The sequence below is a fragment of the Podarcis liolepis genome (assembly GCF_965112155.1).
Source record: "Podarcis liolepis genome assembly, chromosome: 1".
Classification (NCBI taxonomy): Eukaryota; Metazoa; Chordata; class Lepidosauria; order Squamata; family Lacertidae; genus Podarcis; species Podarcis liolepis.
This window is the reverse complement of record NC_139554.1, coordinates 92,517,126-92,536,523: the sequence shown is the minus strand read 5'-3', so window position 1 is coordinate 92,536,523 and position 19,398 is coordinate 92,517,126. Positions and strand designations below refer to the sequence as shown.

General features: G+C 40.6%; 1 protein-coding gene across 12 annotated transcripts in view; it reads right to left on the bottom strand.

The window, feature by feature from the left end:
* The window catches only part of KALRN (kalirin RhoGEF kinase), a 513,896-nt gene that overhangs the window by 310,999 nt on the left and 183,499 nt on the right, over positions 1 to 19,398 (bottom strand). The window contains exon 1 of one of the 12 annotated variants that reach the window (XM_083487459.1): positions 9,782 to 9,944. The exons of the other annotated variants lie outside the window; for them this stretch is intronic. The gene's annotated coding sequence lies outside the window, so the exon portion shown is untranslated. Of the gene's footprint in view, positions 1 to 9,781; positions 9,945 to 19,398 lie in introns of those variants that run through there. 12 annotated transcript variants of the gene reach the window in all.

Here is a 19,398-nt window from a genome sequence, read left to right as displayed (position 1 = left end):
CTTTTCTTCAAGAATGTCAAAATGAACTCGTATTCTTTTTGCAGAAGGAATAGTTTGACCTAAACCTGAACTGATTTCTAATCTAATACCTGAAGGAGCATTGTGGCCTCGCTTTGTGGTAAAGAGTTGAAGAAATAAAAAAGCTGCTTCTTGTAATGCCCATTCCTACTGCTACAGCTGCTCGGAACTGACGGAGCGGATTTAATTAGAATACAAAATTGAGTGCATTTTAAATGTTCAGAAATTCTATGCTGACGAAGAATTTTAAAATAATTAAGTTTTATATTCCTTCCTACCTACGTAGAAGAGTACAACTTACATATCTTTTCATCTGCGATATTTTTTAAAAAAATTAAATTATTTGCAGACTGTGAATAATATATGCTTAGATGAAGGGCTGAACAACTTTATAACCTCTTGCAGTTAAATCTTTAAAACATTTCTGTAACTTTCTCTTACCATACTTCCTCTACACACACACCGGCTTTTAACACTGTTACATATGAAATCTTTATTTTCTGTTTGGTTTACAGTGGAGGCAGGGGGAGAGCTTATTTATAATGACTCTTGAAAATAGCCATATGAAACCAGGTTACAATTATTGGTATCAATGCAAGGCTTCTTTTGTATGTTTGAGCTCAAATATGCTGAGCAGCATGCAGTGTATATAGCCCCTATATTACTGTGCATAGTTTCCAGCTTGGTGTAGCCATAATGTTTTTGTTATAGTTTCAACGCTGAAGTTTCTAGTCCCTATGGACATAGCAATGAGCTTGAAAATATGATAGGTCTGCTTACAGTGACTGACAGCTACTGGGACTGAGACACTTGAAGATCCACAGGCCTTGTGACCTGTGGATTAGAGAAAGATAGGGATGCCCATAATTGGTGGGGCTCAGCTTCCTTTTGATACAGATAAACAATCTGGGAATGTACCTTAGACACATCACACCATTAGGAACAAGGTGGACATTAACAGGCATGAATGCTTGATGACAACTCTATAAAAAACTGAATTCCCTGTGGGCAGTGGGCTCACTTAGTGCACATAGTGCTCCAATGCTTTTATTGTAGCCATCCCCACACAATTCATAGTGCTGTATTTCAGCTCTAACATAAGGAGTGGATTGGGGATTGCATCCCTTGGAATCCGCCTCATTCTCTAGTGCTTGCTGTGATCTGTCACTTGTACATCATGTGTATTCACTGATGATACCTGAAGATACCAGTCTTTGAGGACTGTTGCAGACTTCACAGTTGTGGAACTCACTCTGAAACATACAGGAAGTGTTTCTGACAGTGATGGTGGAATCACAATTTTTTTTGGGGGGGGGCCTCCCCTGGAGTGTATATGAAAAGGACTACACATTTTGACAAGAATGACAGGAAAATGTTGTCTATGGGTGTTTCGACATGGGGGCTTTAATGTGGTTAAATGGGTGATTAGGATATTGTAAGTGGACCATAGGCAACAGCTGTGTTATTGTTGTTTTACTTACTGGATTTCCCGCAAAAAGGGATAAATCCAGATTAAAGGGCGGGGAGAGAAATATGGGCTGGCATTTTGACAACATTGTATGGACACTGCCCAAAAAAACTTGCATGCATGAAAAGCACTGATTCCACCAAAGAACACTTCTGGAAGCACACAAGGACTAATATCCGTATTATATGGCCAGTTCATATTTCCTAGGAATTTAGACTAGAAGCAGTGCAAGGTTACCTCCTCTTGTTTCTGCCCTTTTCTGAGCTGAGATCACAAGATGTGCCAGGCCACAACAAAAAAGGTTTTATTTGTGAGCAGCTATAAAAGCCTACTGCCTCCTCCTCCTTTACAACAGGAAAGGTTGTGCCTCTATTAAAATTTATCATCATGCTTTAACAGCAAAAGCCTACTTATTCATTTCCATTTGAATTCATAGATGCCTTCCAAGAGCCTGGCATAACATAAATCCACTTCCAATTTGCTCTCTGTGTTTCATTGATTGCAATTCATGGCTATGTGGTGTGGTGAAGGATGTATCATGAGATCAGTGGTTTTCACCAGAAGGAGCCTCCGCTTCCAGCTGCCCCCACCCCAATTCAATTTCACTTTTGGCTCTGACTGCCAATTGCCCTGGAACTGCAGAGCATACTTTGGCCCCATTCATCAGCTAGAGAACCAAGGGTTTGGAGTTTGCGTTTATGTGAATTATTACAGTCTATTGTTAGCCACCTTTTAACTTGATTGAAAGGCAGGATAAAAATCTTCTACATAATTAATAAACAAATTTCAAAGCAAAGGTTGATAAACAGAGGGTGCTATCTAAGTAGACATCACTTCTACACCTGTCTGCTTCCTAGTGAATAACCCACAGTATCAAAGGGAATCCCCAAACAAGTGGGGAGGCGGAGACAGACAGACAGACAGAGAGAGAGAGAGAGAGAGAGAGAGAGAATATCTAAATGAATTAAGTTTAAATGGAATAGAAAAGCCCAGGAGATTATCTTTGTGGTGCTGGAACTAATTCGAGATGTGACTTCTGCCACCACTTTGTCTAATTGTCCCTAAACTATCTGGCTGTTTATCTTTCAGATGGTTGCATGCATATGCAACATCCCTTCCAAAAGTCAGCCGCCGTACAGAGAACAACTTTAGACCCCCTACAATTAATTTGCATGCCTTCAGACTCCCACCTGAATTTAAAATTTCTTATGCTAGGGATGTTGCCAGAACTTTTCAGAGATTGAGACTCCACTCAGAACTAAGTAAACATAATAATTTGCAAATTAATGAGCTAGAGTAGATGCTAAAATGTCACAGAAAACTTAAGGAACTTGGCCAAGGTCACAGAATGTCTTTATTTACAGTGCAATCCTAAACATATTTACTCAGAACCCTACTGAATTAAGTAGAGCTTACTCTCAGGGAAGTGAGGTTCAGAGTGCAGCCTCAGTCACTTTCCACAAGAAATCTCAAAACAATTTACAAAAAATAAAGTTCCAGTACATGAAACAAGGTATGTTAGCTAGCAGAGGATCTCTCCTATGCTTGATGCTATAGGTGAGACCACAGGAAGAAAGAAATCAGCTGTTTGATGATGCCACTATGTCAAAAAATGACATGAGATTCTTGAGTCACAAAAACCTTAGCCATGGTACACTTTGACCAGTTTGTGGGCAGTTTGAACAGCAATTTATTTGAAGGAGCACCTTTCTCTACATTGCCTTGCTGGATTTTAAGACTTGCAGGAAAGGCCCTTTTTGTGCTTCAAGCACCAACTGAAGCCATTCTGAAGTTACAGAATATGAGGAGAGGTCATAACTGCAAGGATGTAGCAAGTGGAGTCCCCCAAGGACTGGTAATAGGAACCTTAAACTTGTTTGGGGTAAGCAGCAAGATGACAAAGCTTACCGATGATGCCAAATTGTTCAGGGTGGTTAAAACAAAAACGGATTGCAAGGAGCTCCAAAAGGATCTCTACAAAGTGGGTGAATGGGCAGTAAAATGGCAAATGTAGTTCAATGTAAACAAGGGTAAAGAGATGTATATTGGGGCTAGGAACCTAAATTTCATATATATGTTTGTGGGGTCTGAATTGGCAGTGACTAACCAGGAATAAAATCTTAGGGTCATAGTTGATAGGCTGGTGAAGATGTCAGCCCAGGTCTGCTTAGCAGATTCTTTCTGGCATCTGACTCATTGCTGTGAGACCAGGATACTGGACTTATGGGCCACTGTTCTGATCCAGTAGACCCTTCTTAAGTTCTCAAGATGCTTTAGCTTGGGACAGGTCCTTCTCAGTGGTGGTACATGGAATGGTCTTTCCCTCAAGTGTGGCTGGGGTCAATATGGTTCAGATTTGGTGCACACTAAAAATCCATCTCTTTCTCTAGGCTTTTGGCAAAGATGGCATTTGAGATACTGAGTTATCCGATACTGTTATGGGAAGCAGATTACGTGAGATAGTTTTACTGTATGATTTTATGGTATTTATTTATATTATTTGAATGCAACCCACTGAGAACATATGGTGAAGGGTGAAACATACATTTTATATATAAATAAAATAAACCCATATAGTCTTGCTTTGGTCCTGGTGCTTCTGTTAATGGACTCTACTGAGGGATCAGACACAAGTCCACTGCTGTTTACAACAAGCAAGCATGTTATCCATGCTATAGTTACTTGCTGCACACATACATGCAGAGATCACCTGTGCTGTATAAGGTATGAAGCCACACATACATGGTTGGTCTTTTTATCTTGTTGAGAACACTGCTGATTTGTTGGAGTTTATATCGTTATATAAACACATTGTCTGTCTTCTTAATGTGATTTCTAGTATTTATTTTTCAGCTATAACTCAACTGAAAAACTTTTATTTCCCTTCTAAGCCATAGCATAGTAATGAATTTTCTCAGTGGTCCCATCAATCTCTCTGTCTCTTTGTTGTTCTTTAAAGAGTAAAGAGACAATCTTCTTTAGCACAATGAAGTGGATTTTAATCAAACGCTTCTGTTGATGGGATTTTGTATACTACCACTGAGGAGGCACCAAGATAGCAGAAATGTTACCAGCTGCAGAAGATGGCTAGCTATCAAGCTAGGAGGTTAGTTTCTCCTAGCTTAAGGACCCTATGCACATATGAATACTCCACTGATCTTCTGTTTTGACAGCTTTAACCAATTACTGCCAAAAAAGCTCCCATTCCCCACAAATCACACTGCTGTTGCAGATGGTAAACTTGGTGCTCACCAGACTACAACTCCTGGCAGACTAAACCAGCATAACCAATGCTCAGAGATGATGATGGGAGTTGTAGTTCAAAACATTTAAATGGCACCAGACTGAGGAAGGGCAGGATTCCCCTAATGAGTGTCATCAGTAGAAGCCCTGGTGCAAGGGTTTCCACTTGTGCAGTGGGGCTTTCCCCCCACCCTACACCCTCTGAAATTAGCTCTGGGGGGTTGGGGGAACCCACAGAACAGTGCAGGGAGGGAGGAAGGGGACCTTTCCATCTGGCTTGTGCTGCTGAAACCATCAGAAGAACACAATAATATTGAATTCCTTCCATGTTAAATTTACCTTTAAAATGCTACTGTAACAAAAGCTACTTTTATAATTAGCCGTCTTAAAATACCAACTATTGTGAGTTTCTGCCAACTTTCAAAAAAAAATATCTATTTGCTCAAGCTGTCCCTGTCCTCTGATACCAGTTGAACAATTCCTAGTTATTGTGATACTGATTTTTAAAAAACTGTTGTTCTACTGAATCATACCATGTATCACATAGTTATTATTTTAATGAGAGGCAGTATATGAATATTATAAACAAACAAACAAACAAACAAACAATCTTACTTTACACTGGTTCTGGAAGACATGAACAACTATTGGCTGGTGGTTAATATTCCTTTCCTGGGAAAGGTTCTAGAGTGGGCGGTTGCTGCCAACACTAGGCTCTCTCAGATGAAACTGATTTTCTAAAGCCATTTCAATTGGGGTTTTGTATGGAAACTGCCTTGGTCACATTGTGGGATGCAACAGAGGGAGTATGACAATTAATAGTCCTCAGATTATTGTGATCTCTCCGTGGTTTTTGAGATCACAAACCATTATATCTTTCTGTAGAAACTGTCTGAGTTGCAGACTGGGGGTAACGATTTCAGAGGTTCCACTCATGCCCAGACGGTCTTTTCTAGGGGACCTCCAGCTCAGTTTCTAGCTTTCTGGGATGCTTTGCAGTCCCATAGAGTTCTATTCTGTTCTGCATGCTTTGCGACTTCTATATGAAACCACTAAGCTGTGCCACTGAAATGTCTGGAGTGAGGTGCCATCAATATTCATATGACATACAACCCTACTTCTCCTTTCCATCAGACCAAGATGGGAGTGTAAAATCAGTGCCCATACAGCCTTAAACAGGTCAGAACTGCAATACCCCCAGGACTGCCTGTCCCCATATGAACCAACCCAACCCTGTGAACATCATCTGAGCCCCTTCTTTGTGTTCCTGCTCTGCAAGGGCGGAGGCCAACAACACAAGAATGGGCCTTTTCTGTGGTCACTCTCCACTTACGGAATGCTCTTCCTGGGGCGACTAACCTGGTACCTTTGTTACACTTATTTAAGCACCAAGCAAAAACATTCCTCTTCTCACAGGCCCTTGGCTAATTAAACAATCTATGGCCTTTTAAACTGTTTGTGTGTGTTATTATGGTATGTGTTTTAGTGTTATTATGTTGTAAACTGCCCAGATGATGGTGCTGTATAGAAATTTCAATAATAATAATAATGCCAATTTGAAAATGCAACCTAAAACACACCGAGTAGTGCATGAAACGATTAGGCTAAAACAACAGTTTGAGAGTAGTCTATAAATGCTGTGCATAAGAAAACTATTAATGCAGGTGTTCAACCTTTTGAAAATTTTACAGGCCAGAAAATTTCATAAGCCACTTGTAGAAGTACACGCCTAATGCAATGCCTTGTCCTGATTTAGCCGTCCTTTTTAGGTCTATTGATGTTAAAGGTATGCATCTGAAACCAGTTGAGTGTAGCCTCCTTTTGGTTCCATAAAAAGAAATCAATTATTGTCCTGTGTGTCACCTGTTTGCATGACAAAAGAAGCCAAACTATGGCATATTGAGACCACGTGAACATGCAGGCTCCCAAAATGTCTTAAAAGCTGCTTTGCTCCTCTCTGGTCTTTCTACTTCTGTGCTGCACTGAACCAAACCAAGCGCTTTACTTTTATTTCAAATGAAAGACAGTGTATACATTATTTTAACCAATTAATTAATTTCATAGTGTTATTTATCTTGGACATAATCTTGTCTCTCCATTTTTCAAATGTTTTAACCTGATTGTATTTAAGTCCACCTGTCAAATGGCTAAGATGGACCAAGGCTGGAGTTCGATAAAGAGTCAGCACTGTGGTTAAATTATTCTTGAAAGATCTATTGTCAACAATAAGCCACTCACCACAGGCAGCTATGCCTGCCACCTGCTTTCTTTTCTCTGTTTCTGCAAGTCTGAACTGAAGAGTACTTGGCCTTTATGAGGTCCAAGTCTTTTGCTATCAACATAAACCTATCACTTCCCACACTCTCCTATACTAGACCTGAAGGCCCATAATAAAATGAGCTTTCTAGAATCATAGCCCTACTGCAAAGCAGACCTTTTCAGGATAAATCACTATGCCACAGCACCCATTCACCAGCTGCCACCAACTAATAACTCTTTTATATACAGTGTGGTGTAGTGGTTAAGAGAGGTAGTCTCGTAATCTGGTGAACTGGGTTCGCGTCTCCGCTCCACCACATGCAGCTGCTGGGTGACCTTGGGCTAGTCACACTTCTTTGAAGTCTCTCAGCCTCACTCACCTCACAGAGTGTTTGTTGTGGGGGAGGAAGGGAAAAGAGAATGTTAGCTGCTTTGAGATTCCTTCGGGTAGTGATAAAGTGGGATATCAAATCCAAACTCTTCTTCTCACTTCTGACTTTCTACATCCCCACTATTTCAGAACCACCCATGTGAACACACAACCACCCATGTGAACACACCCAAAGATGCGTCAGTGCAAACATGTTTAAAGTACCGTATCTACATGCAAACTATATATATTATAAATAACTTGCAGTGTTGTCTCAAGCAAAACACACAACGCTTATGAGGTTGCTTCCTGGTAATCATGTCCAGAATTACAGCCTGGGAAGAGTGTGCTGTCAAACACTTTGAAAGATTTGGGAAATTCAAGCAGAGTGTTCCCACAGTCTTTACTGCAAGAAGAGGACACTTGCATAGTAAATCATCTAAAACCAGGCTCGCTTGACCTGCAGAATTTAATTAGAATCTTTGGCTGCCTAGCACTTTTCCTATTTTATTCCTTTACTAACTTTAAAAATTTCTTATTAACTTGTACAACTTTACAACTTATGTGTGAAAATGAAAAATCCAGTTTCATATATATCAGGAGGTTATGTGTTTAATTTCCTCCTGGCATGCTGACATTACAGAGTTAACCCTTTAATTGATATTATTTGGGGAAGTGGAGGAAATCTATATTACAGAAGTGCTGTTTCTAATTCTGGAAAGAACTTCCTCAAGAGTCCACACAACCTACAACGCCTCTTACAATTTCATGAATATCAGCCTATAGCTCTCAAGATGTGGATGAAATCCATCTCACATTATCCCTGACTACTGGCCATCTGGCTGGAGTTAACTTGAATTTATTTCATAAAATTTATATACTGCTTGTTGATCAAAACAACTACAACAAAACAACACAAGTCAAAACAGAAGTACTACAGCCCTGATCGAAATTGTCCATTGTGTAGTGTATTGCAAGAGAAGACTGAACCTTCATGCTCGAAGTGGTTTTTTTAAACAAAAAACAAACAACCCCAACAACAACAGCTTAACAGAACAATTCAGGTATGTTGTCTCAAGGAAGGGAGGCAGGAGAAGTCACAAACTATAAAATAAAGTGGTAGTTGCAAGATCAATGAAAACTCAAGACTACTAATCAGTCTGGCTTGAAGGAGAAAATACTATTTCAAAATGTGGAAAGTTCAACGAGGTGCAAATTGGTTGCTGGAAATGTGTACAACAAAGCTCTAACAGTGAAATTTTGAAAGCGAAGAGGGGAAGCAGCTGGGAGAGTCTGGCAGAGAAAGGGTTCACACACACACACACACACACACACACACACACACAGAGAGAGAGAGAGAGAGAGAGAGAGAGAGTCATCCCCTGCTGCTGCTTCACTAAAACTGCAGCTTCCCAAGTAAAAACTGTCTGGGCTTCAATGCACACATTTGCATATAATGTCTAGTTTGTCCCTTAGACAGTGAAGCATAACAGTTAAGTCCCAGTCAGCAATCTTGGAGCTTTTAAGGGAAATTTTATTCTATATTACTTTTGCAGGCTGGATTGTAATGAGAGAAAAGAATTATTTTTTATCTAGAGAAACTAACTTTACAGATGCTCAGTGGGGGCAAATGCCTACATGTGGAGGAAAGCATCATCACGGTAGAAGGCTCTACCTCCCTGACCCACATGTAGAAAGCCCCCCATTTGCACAGCTGTAAAGGCAAAAGGGTTCTCTCTGTGCAATGGGGAGCTGTCACACAGAGAACGACCTACATGTGTATACTCATGGGGACTCTCTACAGACAGTCTAATAAATAGATGTAAGTCCGGAGCAGACAGGGCCAGGACAAGACACTTTGCTGCCTGAGGCAAAGATATCTCCTGCATTCCATGTATAAAACAAGACACACACCACCTGCCCAAGATGGCTGCCCAGTCTACCTAATGGTGGTTCCGGCCCTGGAAATGGATACTGACACTCCTCCCCTGCCCCCATCTGTAAAGTTGTTGCTGTTTTTACCGTATTGGACCGAATATAAGCCGCACCTGTATATAAGCCGCATCTTTAAAATTGGAGGGGGGGGAAAATACCCAAATATAAGCCGCTCTATTCATCACTGCTCCTGGCTGCATACTTGGCGGGGAGGGGGAGCTGCGCTGCGTTGCCAGCGGCCTTTCCCCTTCCTCATTCTCTCCCTACCTGGCCTTGGGGGAGAGGACTGGGGACTAAGTGTGGGGCACTAAGTGAGGCTTTGCATACCGTGAGGTCGCGAATATAAGCCACACTTTAACTTTTCATAGTAGGAATTTGGGGAGAAAGTGAGGCTTATATTCAGGCCAATACAGTAAATGTTGGCACCTTTTAAGTGTACAACAGAGTCTGTCTCAAGCACTTGGATGCCTAGATTCCTGGGAGTTTACCTTAGTGAGGACCTCACTTGGAAAATCAACATAACTCAGGTGGTCAGAAAAGCCCAACAGAGACTTCATTTCCTCAGGGTCTTGAGAACGAATAATGTTAAACAACTGATGAACTCCTTTTACTGGTCCACAATAGAAAGTGTCCTTTCATATTGTATCACAGTGTGGTATGCTTGCCTGACAGCCACATACAGAAAGTCTCTATAGAGGGTGGTGAATACAGCACATGATATCATGGGCTGTCCCTTGAGTCTGCTAGATGACATTGCAAGGGATCGTTGTCTTAGGAGAGCGAGAAAAATTCTCAGGGATGACTCACACCCCAGCCATCACCTCTTTAATCTTCTACCCTCGGGCAGGAGATATAGAAGTATAATCAGCAGTACCAACAGGCTAAAAAATAGCTTCTATCCGTGGGCTGTTAGGCTGTTGAACGAAAAATAACATAGTGAAATTGACTTGTGAGGTGGTGTGTTGTTTGATGAGATTGAGTGTTTGGGGGGGGGAGGCTTGTTCAATTTCATTGTACACAGGTTGTACAATGACAATAAAGGTATTCTTATATTAGATGTGAAAATAAAACAGCAATTCACATTCTTTCCAGATGCTGTGGTTTTCTTGAGGTGATAATGATGCGACTGAACTAGCCAGATGACATCACCCCCAGAGAGCACTCTTGTGGTGGTTTGAATTGCTGTTTGTCAAGGTATCTCTGTGGTGCAGCATCTCTCTCGCTTTCTCCAAACTTAACCCTCGTTCTTCATTCCAGACAAAAAGGACACTAAGAGTACGCATGTAACAGTTTGCCCCCATTCTTCCTTTCCTCCCCTCATCACTCTCTCCGTTGTTGTGTTACAACTTGCTTCTCCCTTCCTTTCCCTCAGCTTCCTCTGCTGCGTCTCACCCCCCCCTGCAATATGAAAATTAAAGCAAAGCTCCTTTGATATATTATTTTTACCTTGTGTTGGTTAAGAAGAACATAAGATCAGGCCAATGGCCCATCTAGTCCAGCATCCTGTTCTCACAGTGGACAACCAGCTGCCTGTTACACACATAAAACACCTTTTACACAAATGATGCAATTAAATCATCATCATCAGTATTTCTTAGCTCTGACTCTATGAAGGTTTCAGGCTCCTCGCTGAGGAAAAGTAGTTGCATTTGCTTCATAGGTTCCCCTTGAAACCTATCACCAAATTTCTCTCCCCCATCTATTTAAGCCACTTTGAGAGTCCACCAGGAGAGTGTCCTCCCCACACCCCACTCCAAGACTGCTGCCACAAAACAACATAATGTAAAACCTCCCTCCTCAGGCAGTATGTGCATCCTCCCTCAGCAAGGCTGGCGCCTTACTCTTCCTATGCTTGGATAGCCCTGGAGATAGTTAGCATTAATACAGCATTAGAAAAAGCTGTGGTTATTCTTGCAAGAGAGCAGCCCGGCTCAGAAAAGGGCTCCCTAGAGAAAAACAAAGCCAAATAACTGGGGGGGGGGGGAGTTCTTCCGTTTACTGGAATGTTCATTATTGCCAGCAGTGTTTCATAATGAAAGGAAAGTACAATTGAACCTGTATAATGAATCAATAGTATTGATTAGTTGTTCAGTTTAACTTATTGTAACAAATCAATGAAGCGTATGAATTGGGGGCAGTGGGGGGGGGAGCTTTCTACTGTCATGGAATTCTACAAGCAACTCTCTGTCCCCTCCCCTCTGTTATGGACATTTTCATATTGCTGGCCTTGTTCAAAAGTTTAAACATTAGCAAAGCTGTGCTTGCTAATCATAGTGAAAGATGAAAGCGCAGCTAACGTCATATGGCGTAATTCAGAATTGATTTCCTATTATGATAACATTTCCACTGAGGCCAGCTGTGGTCTGCTTCTTCAATGCACATTTAGAGTAGAGTATATACAGCTCACAGCCTTCCTATCACCCCTCTTCCAAAATAAGCTTATTATATTCTCGTTTATCATATTTGTATCTGACCCTTCCTCTGAGGAAATCAGGACCAATATACATGCTGTTATCTTTACAAGAAACTTGAGAGATAGGTGAAGCTGAGAGATGGTGATGGTTAGTTCACATTAACATTCTGACTGTAAACGTAAATGCATTGAGTCCCTCTCATTTTTCTGCGCCACCATGGCCACTGGTCATACCATTTAAACTTTTTTTTGTAGTGGTTCAAGCCACTGTACCCTAAGAAAGGTGAAAACAGTCCTTAGAAACAATATACCAGGGAGTATGTTTTCTTTTTACTATTCCAGACACTCACCCTATAACAAGCAACACACTTCTCTCTCTTGCTGCCAGAACAGCTTTGTAGCTGTTTTTAAATAGTTTAATTATTATTTCTAGTACATGAAATGACAAGGAAGGGTGAATTCTTACCTTTCTGTATGCATAAGGACTCTTACATCCCACTAAAGGGGAGGGGAAGGGTGAAAATAGCACTCCCCTGAAGATCTTTTGCAGTGGAGGCTCCTCCTTCCAACTATACTGTACAGTGGTACCTCAGGTTAAATACTTAATTCGTTCCAGAGGTCCATTCTTAACCTGAAACTGTTCCTAACCTGAGGTACCACTTTAGCTAATGGGGCCTCCTGCTGCCGCCGCACAATTTCTGTTCTCATCCTGAAGCAAACTTTTTAACCCAAGGTAATATTTCTGGGTTAGCGGAGTCTGTAACCTGAAGCGTATGTAACCTGAAGCGTATGTAACCCGAGGTACCACTGTATAAATTTTAACTGACCAAATGGTAAACCCACTCCTTATTTCTTTTTGAGGGTTGCCTTTTAATCCTGTTGCAAGGTATTCATAATCTGCAATCCCACATTACAGCTGGTGAAACTGAGAAGATAACCAGCTGGCTCCTGATTGCAGGCAACTCATAGCAAAGCTGAGAAGTCATAGTCACAATGTTATTAATTGCTGCCAAAATACTCAAAGAAAATCTTGTTCACACTGCATACAACTAGCCTATGAATCCAACCTTCAAATGGTCTGCTGATAACGGTAGCACGGCACAAGAGAATTGCAAATAAACACACACATATTTAATTTGTAGGAGATAAAAATCAATTACTGTCATACCATGGATTCCCAATGATAATATTCCTTTATTATATTGTGCTCTAACACAGTATAATTTTGCCTAATGGTTCCACTCTGACAAGACTGGGCAGAACAAAGTGCAGCGGATCTATTTTATTCTGACACATGCCCAGAGCAAAATTGCAGGATCTAGAAAGATCTAATATAGTAAAGACACCCAATGTGGCCTCAAGGGGCCCCGAACCTCCAAGGCAATGTTGGACACTTAGAGCAGATGAGGAGGCCTAACCCAGGGGATGCCTCTCAAGATGTACTAGGTCTCTTTGAATCTGCTACAAGGTCTGCAGTCATGCAAAGGGGGTCTCAAGGAAGGCTTAGGTTCCAGGAATAGCCTGTTGGGCACACACTCCATGTGTTTCCACAATGGCTCAGAATCACCAGAGCCTGCTCTGGAAAGGTTTCCACCCCAACTGGAAGCTATGGTTTAGGCAGCTCCTTGTGAGAATCAAGCAGAGACTTCTCTTCCTCCTCCTTCAGTGGTCACACATGCCACATATCTGCCCTAGAGAAAAGTGTCATCCTCCACAGTTGTCCCAGATTGAAGGGAACAGCTATATTTACACCCACCCACCCACTCCCCACCCCGCTTTCTGAAATGGATCTCTATAGCCCTATAGCCCTAAACCTGAAGCCAAGAGGAGGCATCAAAAATAAGCTGACTTATTATTGTACCTCTGGGTGTGAACGGGATCTGTTCCGGAGGCCCGTTTGCAACATGAAAAGAGCGCAACCCGCAGCGGCACGTCTGTGCATGCACTGGTTGCAATTTGCCGCTTCTGCGCATGCGCGTGACATCATTTTGCACGTTTGCACATGCGTGAGCGGCAAAACCCGGAAGTAACCCTTTCCGGTACTTCCGGGTCGCTGCGGGACGTAACCTGAAAGAACGTAACATGAAGAGGATGTTCTTTCACATAACATGAGGTATGACTGTACTAAGTTCTATATAAGCTTATATAATATATAAGCTTTATTTTGTGATTTGGGTTTCTGGAACAAGGATAAGCAGGTGAGTGGAGACGTAAGCAGAAGTTATTTTTTTTCTTGATTTATTTATCTTCAACTAAGAAAAGATACCGTGAGCACAGCCCATATACTAAAACTTGGGCTGAGCATGTGCTCAGAGGGACCTGCTCCTCAATTTGAAGGATGTGGGGAGCCTGCAGTTGTTCAAACACTCAGTAACATAAAACCTTACAGGTATGAGGGACTATTTGGATGGTTCACCCACAAGAGACTAATGGATTCCTATGGAATCCTTGAAACTGTGAGGAATTTTTGTGTCACCACAGCTGACGGTTCTGCTGAAGCCCTGGGTCCATCTCTGGAATGAGAAGGAAAATCTCTCTCAAACCATTTTCAAATCTTAAAAAATAAAAAAGATTGTTTGATTTCAGCCAAAGGCTATCCTGGACTATTTCCATAATGACTGTAGCTTCCAGAAACAAAATTCACAATCCCTTCTATGCAAACATAATTTAAATTGGGTTAACAAAAATGAAATATTTCATGGAATTAAAAGTAGGGGGGAAAGCCAGTGGTATCTTTGGTCCTACAGGGTATTTTTCAGCAGACACTGATGATTAGTTATAAAACCAATGACATTGCTATTTCACTCTCACTTATTATTCTAGTCACTGAACAGCCAATATCAGAATCCCTGTTTTGTTCTATGAATTCCACTAATTTATTCTTTATTAATTCTAGCACATCATCTTTATTAAGTTACACAACGAAGTAATTATGTGGTTTTACTGAAAATATAAAAATACAAATTAGCTTCTGTCAGTAATTTAAATTCATTCTGTGATGGGGTTTCAACATCTTTGAAATTAACCAGTACAGACTGTGTGCAATCAGGTGGGACGAGTCTGCCCTTATATAAATAATGATTATATAAAAGGATGATTAATATTTTGCTTATGTAGCACCTTTCATCTCAAAAGGACTCCTGAAGCACCTAAAAGTTATACCTATGTGTTTATGGAGTGTAAATCAGAATAATATAGGTACACTTAAATCCTGAGAAATCTACGTTGATTAAGTCAAAGCTAAGTATATGTAAATCAATAGGATTTAAGCAAATCAGTTCTTCTCTGGATTGCACCCATGATTTATAAACCCAGTGCTCTTTTTCTAGAAAAAGAGGTGCCAGAACTCACCATGAACGCCTCCCTTGTTCTCTTATAATGGTAATGACGTCCACCTGAGAGGTGCCGGAACTGAGTTCTAGAACATTCCAGCTGAAAAAAACCCTCTGTATAAAACATATACTTGCTGTCTACAGATCTTTCTATCTTGTCTTTATTGGATGCAGAGGAGCTCAGCTTACAGTCTTCAAATAATTTTTAATATAACTCCCTACTTTTAACTCAATCCCCCCACTGCACATGCTATTGCAGCCTCCACACGCTGGTGAACAATTATACTGAATTGCAGCCTGATCCTATGCATTGGGGTTAAAACATTTCATAATTTCTCCCTTCTTTTCATTTTAACTCGAGTTATATTACTGTATATCATAATGAAAACAGCTAAAATTCTATATATTTCATAAAACAGAATCAAGTCTACAAAAACTTACGTTATAATTATTTTCTTAAGTCTTTAAGGTGCTACAAGAGGAAGGTTCTTTGAAGATTTCAGAGCCTTGCTACCTATCAAAATTCTGAACAAATTCTTCTTTTCCACTTTCAGAGCTGGTCTGTTTTAAAAAGGGAATCCTATAGGGCTACACTTCAGTAGCACTATGTAGATTTGAATGCAGCATTCATATCAAAGTATAGCATCTTTAAAACTCTTCCCACAACCCCAGCAAGAGAGTACTCTACTGGGTGTAACAAGCTGTTCCACAACTGTGTTTTTAGCTTGCATGGCAGCAGTACTGAGCCAAGCGATTTGAACATACCAATTATGTAGAGTGCTTTTGAAAAACAAAATGCCTTTTTGCAAGGGACACTAATGGAATTTTAAGAAATGCATTCCACGATTTCTGCATTCAAAACATTCTTGGATGTGCTGCACTAAATTTAAACACACTTCTCTCATAATTTTTCTACGTTAAAAATAAAAAAAGTCTCACCTGAACTCTTACAACCAAAATAGCAATAAGCACTTTAAAGTTTCTCACCAGCAACATTTTAAATTCTGGGCACATAGTTTTTAATAATACATTTCTCAGTCTTCAAAATTAGAAGTGAAGTGAAGAATTCAGCAAGGTTTAGAAGAAGAAAAGGTGAACACTGGCAATCTTTCGCTAGACTATACTAATCTTCTTTCTGATCTTCTGTTTTCTCATGTTGTTCCCATCACATCTACCCAGGGCCAATAGCAAGCAGTGGTGTGGCACCTCATCTTTCCCCCTCTTGGTAACTGACTATGATACTCAGCCTTGGGAAGCCAGGTGAGCAACGCTGTCCCCCATCCATGTCTTCCTGCCATCCACTACTGTCCAACAGTTGCCAAAACACCCACCTCTCTTGCCACTTTGATTATATGGTTTCCTGTCCACATTTCTGGATCTAGCATAAGCTCCTTGTCCTTTCCTTCAAAGCCCTCCAAGGCCTCCCCACCCTCTTATCTCTCCACTCTTATAACCCAATATACCCATGTCCATTGTCTTGATTCCTTGAGTTTCATAACCCTCTACCATCTGAACATCTCCTGCTCCCTTGAAAGACTCCACCATGTCGTCGTCGTCTTCTTCTTCTTCTTCTTCTTCTTCTTCTTCTTCGGCGATCACTCGTAGCTGAATAAGCACAGTTTTAACAATGAGTCCGTAAGTGACTGTGGAGGCCAATTCTGGATCCACATGTCCATCCACAGTGGGGACATTGGTTTCTGGGCGGGAGTTGATCATGATGTGGGTTTGCCAAGCATGCCTTCCTCTTAGCACATTTCTCCCTTGCGTCCTGAGTTCGAGTGTGTTTGAAAAGCCCATGAATCCCTTGCTTGCAAGTGCCTCTCAGAACAACTGCCTGGAGCCATCTCTGGTAGTTACTGCCATTCTATCTTAAAAACCCCTATTTTTTGTGAGGCCTTTGGCTCAATCCTTTAGTTTTCTCATGCCCTATGGTGCTTAAGGATGTGTAACAGATATAATGTACCTTCTTTCTGCATTCTTTAGTCCTGCTTCCACTGCTCTACCCTTCCTCCTGTTACCCCTTCATCGAATGTTAAATTGTAAACTCCTCGAGAAAGGGATCTGACCTCTGTGAAAACAACATGCACCTGAAGTTCAGTGCTATATTTTCAGACTTGCTTCTGCAACCATTAGGATTAGATTTATTGGTACATAATTGAATTCTCAGAGACATAAACGTGGTGCAAACATCAAATGTGGTGGGGTGGTGGGTAATCACATGTTGCCCGGCATTACTCCAGAATGAAGATTTTAATCTCTAAATGAAATATATGCTCTGCATCCCAGAAGATCCATGGTTTAAATTCTGGAATGTTGCAAATTATTATCTGTGCCTTTAAATAAGCTGTGAGCAGGAAAATAGTCACATCTGATGGTATACATAAATATCTATCACAGCTATAAACTGCAGAGGATAAAGCCATTTCCCTCTCTCTAGCTGTCTGCTGAATGCTGAAAGCAAGCCACAGAATAACTTATATGTTCATTACATTAGCTGTAGGAATCCATTTTATTTTTTCTCAAAAGCAGCAGATTTCTTTAAAGCACTGAATAATACTCGAAATATACAATTAATATTTGTCTTTAGATTATGATTTTTATACTAAACAAGTACTAAAAAAAAAAAAGCAATTTCAGTGTTACCACAAGGCACATTCAATTCATTATAACTAAAAAGACCCACGTGGCCAGACATGAAGGGGTTGGTGGGGCTCTCTGTATTTGCATCCTATGCATTATTAAATGCAGCTTTCAATTTGTTGTTTGAAACCCAATTATCAGGATCCTATTTACCCCCTCCAAGGAAGATGTCTGTAGCTTTCTGAATGTAATAACTGCAATATATTATGCTAATTAAGCTCTAACAAACATTGCTTTTGTTTCAGAAGGATGAATGAGGTGGCTGGTTGGTGCAATTAAGCTCAGGAATTGCCCTTCTGTAGTCTTATATACATTGTGTATATCTGTCATAAACTGCAGGCAGAAGTAGGAAATAGAGAATATATTTGATCAGTAAACAGGAGGCATTTTAACTGACACTAGCAAACACAGTTTCGCATAGAATTCTGGCAAATATACACACTGCTCAAGCATCATTTCTCTGTGCCTCCTTATCCCCCTCCCCACCAAAAAGACCTTGCCTGCGCTGAAAAGCTAACCCACTAATTGGTGTGTTTAGTTTTGTTTGATGTCTTTGTGTGCAGCGAAATTCAAAGCATGTTTCCTCAGAAATAAATCCCATTGACCACAGTGGAACTTACTCCCTAGTAAGTATGCAGAGGATTGCACAGCTAAGCTCTTTACACTTTTAGCTTCCTGTCTGAATCTGTAGCCAGATACAAATATATGTATCCACATATATTATATACACAAGAAGCAAATGCCTTTTAGACCTACTCCATACCCCTAGGATCTAATGAGAGTTATTCTGTGCACACTTACTCACATACATCTGAGAGCCTGAAAATGAGCAACACTGGCACCTACTATTCCGATCGCATAAGAATAACTTGAATAGCACCTAATATAAGGTGATCTGAATATTTGCTACCTCCTCTTTTCCCCTCCATCATAAGATTCTTATAAGGTGCAAATGGAGATAGCTTCACCATCAGTCAAATATATATGATGATTTTGTGACATTTTGATTGGCCAACAGGGTTAGGTATTTCCCCGATATGATTTTTTAAAAACGTGAGCCTTTGCTTTTGCTTTGCACAACAGAAACAGTAAATTTCAAACCTCTCTTATTCAAGAATGCCAAATATGCTACCTCCCTCACAATAGTGTTCAACTAGGTGACGTAACCTCAAGCACATTATCTCACATGTTTAATGGTGATGATTAGGAAATCCCAGCATTTGCAAATCTCTGAAGGATTTTGCCTCACACAAACAAGTGTGGGGTGCTGCCTGGAGCCATTCTGATGATTTCATCTAATAGCAGGACATAAAACAATCACACCTATGAAACTGAAATGGTACACAGATACATCTAGAACTCAAAAAACTTTTTAAAAACTATGTATTCATACAGAATTCTGAATATTGTCACCTGTGTTTGAAGAATTATGTTTGCAGGCTAATCTTAGCTGCAAGCAGTGCTTTTTTCTGGGGGTACTTAAGGGCACACAGTACCGACACCTTTTTTTTCTAGAAGAAAAGCACTGGATATAAGTAAGGCATCATGGATCTCCCATTAGGTCTTATTCTAATTTCACTGCAATGTACAGAAGGAAGCAAGGGATTATGTTTTATTACTTCTTAACAAGCCACAATCAGAAAGCCAGTAACACACCATGACATAAGGATGTGGCTTGCTAGGCAGCAAGAAACCATAATTTCTGGCTCAGATGTACAGT